This window comes from Ptychodera flava, chromosome 2, assembly GCF_041260155.1.
Source record: "Ptychodera flava strain L36383 chromosome 2, AS_Pfla_20210202, whole genome shotgun sequence".
In the NCBI taxonomy this organism is placed as follows: domain Eukaryota; kingdom Metazoa; phylum Hemichordata; class Enteropneusta; family Ptychoderidae; genus Ptychodera; species Ptychodera flava.
Genome location: NC_091929.1, coordinates 49,756,348 through 49,768,478, shown reverse-complemented (window position 1 = coordinate 49,768,478; position 12,131 = coordinate 49,756,348). Strand labels below are relative to the sequence as shown.

The 12,131-nt window shown below is 36.7% G+C and overlaps 1 long non-coding RNA gene across 1 annotated transcript; it reads left to right on the top strand.

The window, feature by feature from the left end:
* Positions 1-2,725: 2,725 nt before the first annotated feature.
* On the top strand, positions 2,726-5,935 carry LOC139123068 (uncharacterized). Its single transcript, XR_011549574.1, has 3 exons — positions 2,726-3,090; positions 3,438-3,586; positions 4,733-5,935. It is a non-coding gene; the product is annotated as an uncharacterized lncRNA (long non-coding RNA).
* The last annotated feature ends 6,196 nt before the right edge of the window (positions 5,936-12,131 follow it).

Sequence of the window (12,131 nt, the reverse complement as noted above, 5' to 3'; positions counted from 1 at the left end):
ATAAAAATTCTTGGATTGGTTGATCGAGTAGCCAATAGCAAAGGTACACGTTAGTCGCCAGGAAAGTTAACATAATACAAGTTATTCAGAAAAAGATAAGAAAGTTGAGTGTAAACGAAAATTATGATCTTACAGAGACATGGTTTTTTTTCTTCACATTTCCCTGCATTGCTCGTCCATAACTCTGAGAACAGAGTTGGTGGACAAATCGTCGTACATAACATTATTATACATCTACCCTCGAGAACAATAAAATTTTGCGTGCGCTAAAAAGCCGAACGAACGCCTTTTTCGTGACACGTACGGTTTCAAGGCGCCCCATCCCCGGAGGCTGCATCTGCGCGTTCACTGTTGAACGGTTTCAAGGGACTCATTGGACGAGTGCCAGATCATGTCTCTCGCGCGCTATGTACGTACGTGTGTAGTGCACACACTACCCAGAACTTGCAGAAGCGCGTCCGAGATAGCGTTCCACACTTGCGCTGTAAATCGTAAGAAGCATTGTTGACATTTTACGAAAACGGTCATTACTCTGACAATTTGATGCCCCAGCCAGACATTGGCGGACATTGGCGCCGCGCAGACTCGGACATTGGCGCCGCGCATCACCCTCCGCTTCGCGTCGGGCGATACGCTGCGCCAATGTCCTCGTGCATCCCTTGCGGTATTTTCGTAATGACCTCATAATACTATACACAGATTTTTGAAAGTTCGAAGACAGAGAAAATTTGCTGTATTGCACATTTCCCAGATAAGCTTTTGCATGTCAGTAATAGTTACCTCAATATGTTTCTTGTGTTGCAAAGCATACTCCGTAGATATCAAGCAAAGTTATACAGTTACGTGTCTCCATGAACTTGTAAACTTGCCTTACTGGTTGAAAACGTTTTCTAACATGATGTAAATTCACTTCAAAATTAGATGATACATTAGCATACTTGATTGGTTGTTAAGTTGATGTTAGACAATATTTGCAACTTCGCAATTCGTAAGTTTATATATTTTCTTGATATTTGTAGTCTCTTAGGAAAAAGAATGGAAGTAAAATTGTTTAAAAACATAGCAAGAAATAAATAGACAATAAGATAAAGAAATACAGAATGAAACGCTTTAAGAATACTTAACTGAATAACTATTTTAAAACAGCCTTTCAAAGAGGCCCTACCATATTTTTGTAAAGCAGCTAGCACCCCTGATAATATATCCAGCCATTGGATAGTAATGTTTCAACCAATTATCGTTTAATTTTACCGAATAGTATAATAAATGTGACAGCTTTCATAAAGTCTATCTTCACATGTTACCTTCAATTCTATAACCTCTGTGCGATATTCAGGTCCGTCTGTTTTACATTATAGAACAACAGAATATCAATATTGTGTAAAATTGTATTGCATCATATTATAAATATTACATCAAATTGATACCGAATAGTTAATAAAGCAAGTTATGTGAGTTTCAAGAAATGTCTATTTGTGCAATTCACAAGTTTTTCCTACCCAGAGCGCGACAGAAAGATATGAAATTTCATCAGCGCACAGTGTTGCATCTCTAAAAAATGTGTTCCGTTGAGCAAAAGGCAACACATGTTGTTAATGAAGCGATTGCTTGCAGTATTGTTTAGTATCTTTTCAAGATAACCTTGTAAATCTATTTTAAACCTGTTAATCAGTGACAATACAGACTGGTAACGAATGTTACCAATTTGTTTTTTGTGGCTAAGTTCGCCAACAATCAAAATAATGCCACGTATAGCGTCTCTGATGTCGATAGGTTGCTGAAAGCGTCAATGCAAACACAAAACTCTGTTTTATCTCAAGACACGTCATGTCATTTTGTGTATAGAAATACGATTGTCACAGTTCTAGAGACAGAAAAAAGAAGAGGAGAAAGATCGACTAAGCCGATGTAAACCTTTTTTGTTTGGGAAGTAGCCGCGGGTTAGTTACTTGTCACTGACAATGTTTCTGCAATAATTGTGCTACATGTTTAATCATAGTCTGTATTCTCGTCTCGATCGAGCTTACAATTGATAAACAGACTGTAGCCATCATCAAATTACTGTATCTCATCCATTCTCCGCCAGAAATTTCACACTTTGCTTCCAATCACACCAAATAAAAACTCTCGCCACGATTTTAAGACACTTGACTGAGATCATCCCTATAGGTGCCCCAAACCAAGTTTAAAGAGAGAGAAGAAAATTGTTTGACAAAAATTTGTGAGAGAACCTCAATTAGATGCCCCATAGAAACCGGCATATTAAATTCAAAATAATCGAACGAGCGCTTTTAGAAAAAAAAACAAACATTTTTTGACGAAAAATATAACAAATTACCAGCATATCAAATTTCAAATAATTCTGACCGTTAGTTTCAGAAATGAAGTCAATTATTGACGTACAGCGAGCGGAAGGACCAAAGATGTACAATCGATTTATCTGATACAATTAACTTATTTGATAAGCTCTGCGTCGTTGTTAGCCGATATAGAAAAGACTCTGTTAAAACCACTAATTAAGAGTAAGCTATAATTTCATGGAAACTTCAATACGTGCCAAATCATGCTAATTAGACAAGGACAAAGTTGATGTTACGGAGCACAGATGTTCCGAGTAATTGATACATTTTAACGTTTAACCGTGTTGATTAGATACCGGATGATATCACATGACTATTTAGGGCTATTACAAAAAGTTCGGTCGATATCTTGTCTTATTCGAGTGATGTGTCCGTATTTTGAAGAGTTGCGCAGTAACGAGTCAAATTACGGACACATCATAAGAATGAGACACGATGTCAACCAAATTTCGTGCGATAACCCTTTACATACATGCATACTTTAGTTATCACTGTTTTGGAAATTAGCGACGAAATCGTCAGAAATCGAAGTTAATTGCTCCTCGCTGTAAAGTTTGTTGCTAAGGAGCGATGGCACACGTATCTTATCTTATCTTATCTTATCTTATCTTATCTTATCTTATCTTATCTTATCTTATCTTATCTTATTCTGCTTTTGGACTACTATGTTGATAAAACGTATACGCAAGATTGTCAAGGGCAGTGCTAAGTTAAGACCGAAACACCAAAGGTTGGTAGAATATATCTTTATTAGCGATACAACGAAACACCTACCCACCCCTGGGGACGGACATGTAGACAGCCCCCTGTGCTAACACATGTCTTTAGTAATAACAATCGCATATAAAACATTAGTTAAACATCGCAGAGTGTACACTCTATTGTTTCAGCATATGAGAGTTGGCCTTTCTTTTACTTTTCATTAGTCGATGACAAGAAGAAGCCAGTATTTTGTAACAGAGTCGAAAAGAGGCACTGTATACCAAAGTCACCCCTTTCCCTTAACCTAAAAAGGCCACCTTGTCTTTCATTTAAAGTCTCATGTCGCCATATTATCTATTGTTACATTATTTTCAGGATGTGAAAAGTTGGATATACCTGGTAATCGAAGAGTTATGACAGAAACTGATGGTGCAGAAATTGAAGAAGATGAGTGTAGAGGTGGCTGTCTGGAAACAAGCTTGAGAACCTGAGTTCATCTCTAATGTAGATTTAAACTTCCGAGGGTCAGTAACTCAATTTTGATAAGTTTCTGTATTTTTGTTCTGAATTAATCTAAGCTTTGGTAGAACGCTATGATCAACTAAATGCTACTGGAGAATAAGTTTTCAAATAAGTGTAGTCTCCCTTATCAGATGCAAGGTTGGAATAAAGAATTGAAGCAGAAAGCGACAGAAAATTCAGAGTGAAAAATGTATGTACACTATGAATTTCTGAATTTTCTGAAATTTTCACTCTGAATTTTCTGTCGCTTTCTGCTTCAACTCTTCATTGCACCCTTGCATCTGATGAAGGAGACGTCAAGTCTTTGAAGGCTTATGCTCCAGTAACATTTAGTTGATCATAGCCTGCTACCAAATTTTAGATTATTTTGTATTGTAGATCAACACGTCGTTTGTTCTCGATTTGTTAATGTTTTTTAGCTTTGCTTTTAGCGACGCAGCGCTTATCTAATAAGTGAATGTAAGGCATCGTCCTCAATTTTTTACATCCCAAGCTGTTTCTTCAAGACGGCCAGTACAATTCCTTTAATATTTGGAGTACAGGTTGCCAAAGATTTCCCTAATCATATATGTTCAAGTTATGGTGAAATACGCAAATTTGTATTTTTGAGGCAAATTTTGCTATTTTTTGGCAAAAATCTTCTTCTCTCTTACTGGTAGTTCGACGTCTTCAATATTTGGTAAACATGTCTCTAAGAATGACCTTCTAAAATTTGTGCTAGTTGTGATGAAATATTCAAATTTTTATTTATCATGGCAATTTTTTTCGTTTTTGGTCAAAACATTTTTAAAATCTTCTTCAAAACTAGTTAATGAACAGCTTTGATATTTTTGACATAAGTCTCTGCGGATAGCTTTTTCAGATTGTTCAAATGATGCAGAAATATGCACATTTGTATTTTTGAGACATAAAAGACATTTCAGACATTTTTTAAGACGTAGGGAATTATCAGAATGTGATATATTCAGGTTAAGATGAAATCTGCAAGTTTTTATTTGGGGTAAATTTTTACCATTTTTGGTCAAAACATTTGTATCTTTAAAATTACCCGTCTGATAGCTTTGATATTTGCTACACATGTTTTTTGGGATGATCTCAATTCGATATGTGCAAATCATGGTGATATCTTCAATTGTGTATTTTTGCAGCTATTTTCCCGTTTTTGGTGAGGCCATCCCGAAGTGAGCTGTCAGAGATCCTTTACATAACACTGCGAGCTCTTTCGACGTCTAAGTCGCTTGTTGTATTGCTATATTCGTGTTGAAAGGGCTAACATTTAGGTTGTTGCCATTGGTTTCAGACTGCAGTTTTCTTTTACAAGTGAATTTTAGTAAGGACTGAAATTTCCAGGTTCAACAGCAAATGCTTATTGACATACAGAACAAAACTTATGAAACGAAGTCAAAATTAGTTAATGTGTTTTCAATTTCTGAGAAGTAGAGTTTTGAAATGTCACTTATTTATTTCAGGCTTTATTTAAAGATATTCATAACAGACAAACCTTTCCGTTAAAGCCCCAGTGCTGCTAACTTTTGATGATAATTTCACCATTTTTATTTTGAATGTGAACCATTAATCCTTGTTCTTCTCCCCAAAGAATGTTGATATACACAGTATCCATCTTGTCAACTCAGCCCCTATGGTTGTAAACTGCATTGTTATTGTTGAAAACTGACTTCTGGTTCGGACTAGAATTCAAATGTAAACAATATTCATGCATTTTTAAACATATAGACGCTAAGTTTACAAGTGGGTGTTCTAACATTCTTTGGGGAGTAGGATAAGAAGTTGCAATTGATTTATAAAATAAAAATAATGAAAAAACATCGAAAGGTAGCAGCACTGGGGCTTTAATGAAGGACTTTGTTGGAGAGGAAAATGGGTTTTACACCTCCAAGGACCCCTTTACCCACTTTCTGCATGTTGTGTCTTAACTGTGACACTTTGTTACAACTTGACATGCTGTTTTTACTTTAGTGTGGACAACTATGTACCATGTACATCAGAGAAGCCTTGACTAGCCTTTTTCCAAGTTTGCAATTGTCTATACAAGAGGAAATGTCTTAAACTATCTTACAAAAACGGAGTAAAAATTTCATACGAATACGTGTTTTCAACACAATAATTACGCCAGATTTTGAGCTTTTTCAAAATAGATATTTTTTACGTTTTTATAAGTTTTAACATATAACGTAATCCACAATATTGAAGTTAAACCTGTTTTGTCATTACTTTGTTCATATATTTTGAAAACGATCGACAGTGTTTATAAAGTGTGTATGTTTTGATAGGAAGGTGTCTACACCGTTGGTGTTTTCCTCTGACAAACTTTACAAAGTGACCATGTTTATTTTCCAATTTTACACTAAATAATTGTATTTTACTCAACTAATTTTTTGTGTATTTTTAAAATAAAATAATTTTACTGAATATCAGTGGTCCGTTATGTTATTTCCAGGCTTGAACACCCCCTGGACGCCAAAAGTCAATGTGTTCAATAAGTGCATATCATGTGTTCAATCTTTTAACACACTTATCGTTGAACGGCGTCCATGCGTTCAAAAAGTGTTACAGCCCTTTGAACGCGTAAATGCGTTCAATTTTTTGAACACATTTCATGTGCATAGTGTGTTCAGATATGGAACACAATGTGTTCAATATAATGTCTGATGAACACATAGTGTTCAAAATCTGCACACGTGTTTTCAAAAATTGCACGTTGGTTGAACACGTAGTGTTAAATTTCTGAACGTCTAGACGCGTTCAAAAAGTGTTACAAAAAGGCGTTTAATTGGTGTTCTATCCTTGAACACTTAACTTTACAGTGTACATGTGCTGCTGCCAATAGGGAATCAAAAGACTTCAAATCAACAGTCAAAACGTATGGAATATCAATATCAAAGCAATGTAAAACAGAGTAATTTTGATAAGGTCAATTTATTGTATATTATAAAAAATCTCCAGACCACTCGGAACAGCGTAAGATTATGATCTCACTCATTCGAATACTACACTCACACGGTAGGGTAAAAATGGAAACTCAGATCGTTATAAACTGTTTCCGTCAAGCGAGTCCGCTTATCTAAAGACGGCAAAAATGGTAAAAAAGACGGTAAAATGACCATAATTATTATTGCTTGTCTCTGTAAATTTTGCCAACTATTTGTTAGTAGTTATCGAATTTCTTGAGTTTGTCCGAAAACTATTTCAGTGAATGACGTAAGTTTCAAGACACCCGAGTGCGAACGCAATATCGATATTGGGATAGCAAAATCAGTCACAGACAATCGAGGAAGAACATAAGAGTCTATTAATCTGCGATTTAATTTATCCTAGGTTACCATGAAAGTAAAAAAGGTAATGTTGTGCCCTGGTTGGGAAAGAAAAGTTGATTAAGTTTTCAAAAAAATGTCAGCTAATACTCGAACAATTTAGTAAAAAACTAGCTCAGAAAAACGTATAGAGAAGAACGACATCACCGATCACGGCGATCTTCAGACCTTTTATCATGTTTCAGTCTGAACAGTCAACATTTGATGCTATAATCTATGTCAAGTGTCTCTTTTTGGTCAAATCCGACAGAGATGAATCAATCACGATTTAGTTTCATCGCCCCGACCCGACAGGAAATAATGAAGCTCATGGGCACCTGTATACATGTAATTGTGGCATGAACGTATCCAATGCCCGTCCACTGCATGAGCCATTGACCGTGCATCGCGAGCAAACAACGGTTTTGGACGTCACGAGAGCATTTTTTCGCAGTCTGTGAGCGGTTGAGTGGTTTGGGTAGGCTGCATACATGTAGATCGGAATCGAGTTGATTTCGGCCGAAAACAGTTAGAAAAGTAGCTTTTCGTGCTCCGTCAAAATTGGATCCGCATGTTGCCGGTTTTGTCCATGGTAATCAGCAGAGCTGTGATGGGAGGCCGTATAACGCCGGGAATACACGTCATCGTACGCAGGGCTAAGCCACAACATACTTCCAAAAGCGATCTATCGTAAAATATCGTACTGCAGGTCAACACACATCACCCATTCATAGGCCTACAGGTACACAGATCAACGAACAAAAAGGGAGAGGCAATCTGCTTGCAACCATGAAGTAATCCGTTTGTGTCTGAATTGATTGAGGCGCGTGTTCAGTAACCGTTGGTCAAGTTTTTTGTTCAGTAGTAAGAATCGTTTATTCATTGTTGACATCGTAATCGATCCGATGTACACAACAAATGTTTGATCGTTTGCACCTTTGCGCGTCCCCTCGTGATTGGCAGCTGTTTGAATGCTTTCATCTATTGTTTGTTGGACGCTTCGAACACAGCATCGAAGCAGTTTTGGCATAAAAAATCAACTTAAAATGGAAAAAATGAGAGAATTTCGCCAAAAGGGTGATGCCACAAGTATTCACAAAACGTAATATGTTGGAACAGTGCTTTAATTAACACCAGGGTTGTTGAAAGATCCAGATTTCGGGAGCATTCGTTGACGTTGTTACCATGTGCCACTCATGTTGGATTATGAATGTCCAGGGAGATAGGGGGTATCTATAGGCTTCCCCTGCCATCCCCTGCGAGTCTGAAGTTGCACAAATTTACTCAAGCTTTGCTCAGTAGGTATCAACTATTGGCTGGTATTACAGATGTCAATAAAACGCAAATCAATTCATACATATATACATATACATTCCAATGAGAAGAATTTAATGTCTATGGGCAAAGTCTATAGAATATGTGAATTCTGTACAAGCAAGAGACAACTTGTAAAACATGTCTTGATTCCGTTGGAGATGACGTTCATTTTCTCTTGGTTTGTCCATTTTATGAAGATCTTAGAAACCAGTATATTCTCAATTTTTACATATAGCAACCCTTCTCACAGTAGAGTTTTATAGATCTTATGGGTAGTTGGGCTAGCTCGGGCGGTAACTTTATCCACTCGACCTGTTGAACAGTGCCATCTCCAACACACGGCAGAAGCATAAAGGGCGCCACCACTGGACGTTTATTCTTTAGGACAGGCGGTAATTCTCTTTTGATGTCAGGTTTATGTACCAGTGCTGTCGCGGACTCTGATTTTTTTAGACTATCTGCTACATATGTCTGACAGGTACAGTTCTTGGATTTCAAAGAACTAGTATAAGCTGTCTACGGTATTGCGTTCTACAAGTTGAGAATCCTTTACCGATTGTGTAGCTTGCACTCGGGGACTAACATGGCGCCAATCAAGCCAATTTCGTTTTTGCCATACTATCCATTTTGACGATGGTATCGCTGATCACTGTGGCGATATCTGTACGGGTGTTGGCATTAGTAGGTTTCTCTGATTTGATTGGACGTTGTCGTCCATGCAGAGGACACGCTGTCGCTTGGCAACCTTCACCGTCCGATTTTTTCGTCTGGAAGGATTCTGGAATGTATGTTAACTTTCCATAGAGACTGTCTCCTCGCTTTCATCCCTTTCACTTTTATCATCATCTTCGCATTTCTACTCCTCGTCATCTTTGTTACCTGCTCCATCTTCGCATTCCGTTCCGAATTCAGATTCTACCGTTGATGAGAGATTCTAATACTGTCTGTAAGAACCGAATTCCTTTCAGCTGGAGCTTCTTTGGTGAAGTCAACGAAGGTCTGGTCGTAGAGTGAATTTCTATATCTCGTCTGCGTCATCCTTTCAATGGCTATGTTGGTAGCTTCACTTATAGCTCCTATCGAAATAGAGATATAAATTATATCCATCTCTTGTATATGTGTGTAATATGCCTAGGCATCGTACTTATGTAACATACATACATACATATATACATACAATATTGACAGGATAGGTCAAGTAGCACCAATTCTAGGACACAGTGTCCTTCATAAGTAGTTAAGGGGACGGTATAGCACCGTTGGGTAAGTTAGGGGGTCTTTTTTGGGGGAAAGATATAGAACACTTGGGTAACTTAGGGGGTCTTTTTTTTTTGGAAAGATATAGACCACTGTCATGACCGACTGGTACAAACGTACGTCTCCTTGGTGATGGAAAGATCCCCTAGTCTACTGAACATAGATATAAAAGATATAGATCACTTTTAAAAAGATATAGACCACTTTTAAAAAGATATAGATCACTTTTTGTCTGGGCTTAAATATCACTTTTAAAAAGATATAGATCACTTTTAAAAAAGATGTAGATTACTAACTGTCATGGCCGCCTGGTAGAAACGTACGTCTCCTACACACGCGATTGTGCAACACCTTTGGCAAAGCTTGTTCAAAGCTCAGACGAAGCTTCATGCCCAAGCTTTGAATACCAATTTGCGTACCAAGATTATTTGAAGATTCGTGATTTTAACCTTCAGCCAAGGTTTGCCTATTTGTTGAAGCTTTGATGAACCAACCTTCGGGAAAGCTTACTGCCGAGCTTTGTTGAATCTTTGACCTCCTGACCTTTGTCGAAGCTTCAACATACAAACCTCTTTCGAAGGTTCCTCTTTCTGACCTTTGTCGAAGCTTCAACATTCCAACCTCTTTCGAAGCTTCCTCTTTCTGACCTTTGTTAAATCTTCAAACTACCTACCTTTTCTGCAGCTTTGATTTCCTGAAGCTTCAGCGTATCAACCATTGTTGAAGCTTCGACCTTCCAACCTTCAATGAATCATTGACCTTCTGACCTTTGACCAATGTTGTCATATGCAACCCTTCTCAAAGCTTTGTGCTGTCAATATTATCTGAAGGTTTATTCCTTTTGAGGTACAGTAGTGGTAACTTTTGATGATTTTTAAAGTAATTTTGTACTAACTTGTTACAGTTGCACTTTCTTGTTCTGTAGATGATACATCATGATGAAATGCCCAGTGTTTGGCTTTTCAACATAAGGCCAAAGTAATTAAATTCTTTGTTTTGCGTCCCCATCCGCTTAGATTTTTTAAGGTTTTCATGAAAAACACACACAGTATATTTGAATAGGAAATTTTAGGACATAATCGCTTCACTTTTCTGAACTAAAAATTCTGTTACAATTTTTTATTTGCTGCAATAAAATTACATTGTGTTAATTTTCTTGTGTGTTTTTCAGCCGCTTAGACGTGTACCTTTTCCCATTTTGAATGGACGCAAAACAAAGAATTTAATTACTTTGGCCTAACCTACAGGTGCAGTGTATATAGCTTACAATATCGTTGACAATAGAGTGAAATTCAATCCTCAACAATAGCAAAGCACAATACATTTAATACAAGTTCTGTTCAGAAATTTAATATCAGTCCTTCATTTTGGCAATTCATGCTGTATGTGGTAGAACTAGAAAATCTAATTGTAAGGCAGAACAAAATTACTGTAAAAATCATCAAATTTACAGGTTACATCTGCTGTAATTTATCTCAGGTAAGTATTATGAAATGTGACTTATTGCTTTTAAGTTTATTTTCCTAAAGTTTTATTTTTATTTCTCTTTTCTTTCCTTCTGAAATACTCAATAAGTCTTCTTCACACTGGTGTTCTGTTAACTGTGTTTGCCAATGTGTGTTTTACATTTTGCTTTGTTCAAGAATCACAAGGACCAGTTTGATGACATTTTCATTTTTTTTGTTTTGAATGTCAGTTATAAGTTCTTGTGTAACTCCTGGAAGCATATTGAAACAATTACTTAGCTCATCAACACAGGGTCAATACATGAATTTGTAAACTACCGTTATTGTTTGCATTTTAACCCTTATCCAGACCAGTGTTCACTTAATATGTCAACACTAATATCGCAGTCTGTCAATGTACAGGTTGAATTTACAAATTTGACACTGTGTAACTCAGCATGGCTTAGGGAGTAGAAAAAGGAAATTGCAGTTGACATTAAGGACAAAAATAGTGAAAAATCATTGAAAGTTACAGAGCCATACCAGCCCGTTACATCAAATTGCCTTTTTGTCACACCAATTAATCGTTGTCTTTTCAAGTGATTGTAAGCCCTTGTATATCATCATGTACACAACATATTTTTAGTGAAAACATATTTTAATAAATTCCTTTAAATCAACTTGAACAACAAAAGGCAGCATATTAAATGACACAACATACTACACTATTTTGTTAATTAATTACCTACATCTCTAATTACAATGCAATGTTAATAATACTTTCATTGTCTGTAGTATAGGTACAGAATTACATGTCATTTGATAAATATTGGCAATAGGTGTCAGCAAGTCTACTGTTTAGCTGAAATCACTAAATTTTCCTGAGAATGAGATTTTCTCAGTCTGTATATTCCCCACTCAAATTTAAGATAGGAGCATTTTCTGTTTTGGGCACATTTAATTTCTAGGGTTAGAGACAACTACCAACTACAAAATTACCAAGAGCTGTTTCAATGAGAGGCAGCTAGGTTCTCAAGGTTGTCTGGAAGCACTAGGAGTAATTGTACAAACTTGTGATGTTGCAATAAACTCTCCTGCGAATGTGTCATAAAGTGAAAATCAGGAAATTCAGTGTTCATGGGATTGTTAAAAGTGTACTTTTCACGCATGCTTCACGACAGCTACACTTTGGTTTCACAAACTTTTTGCAGGAGTCG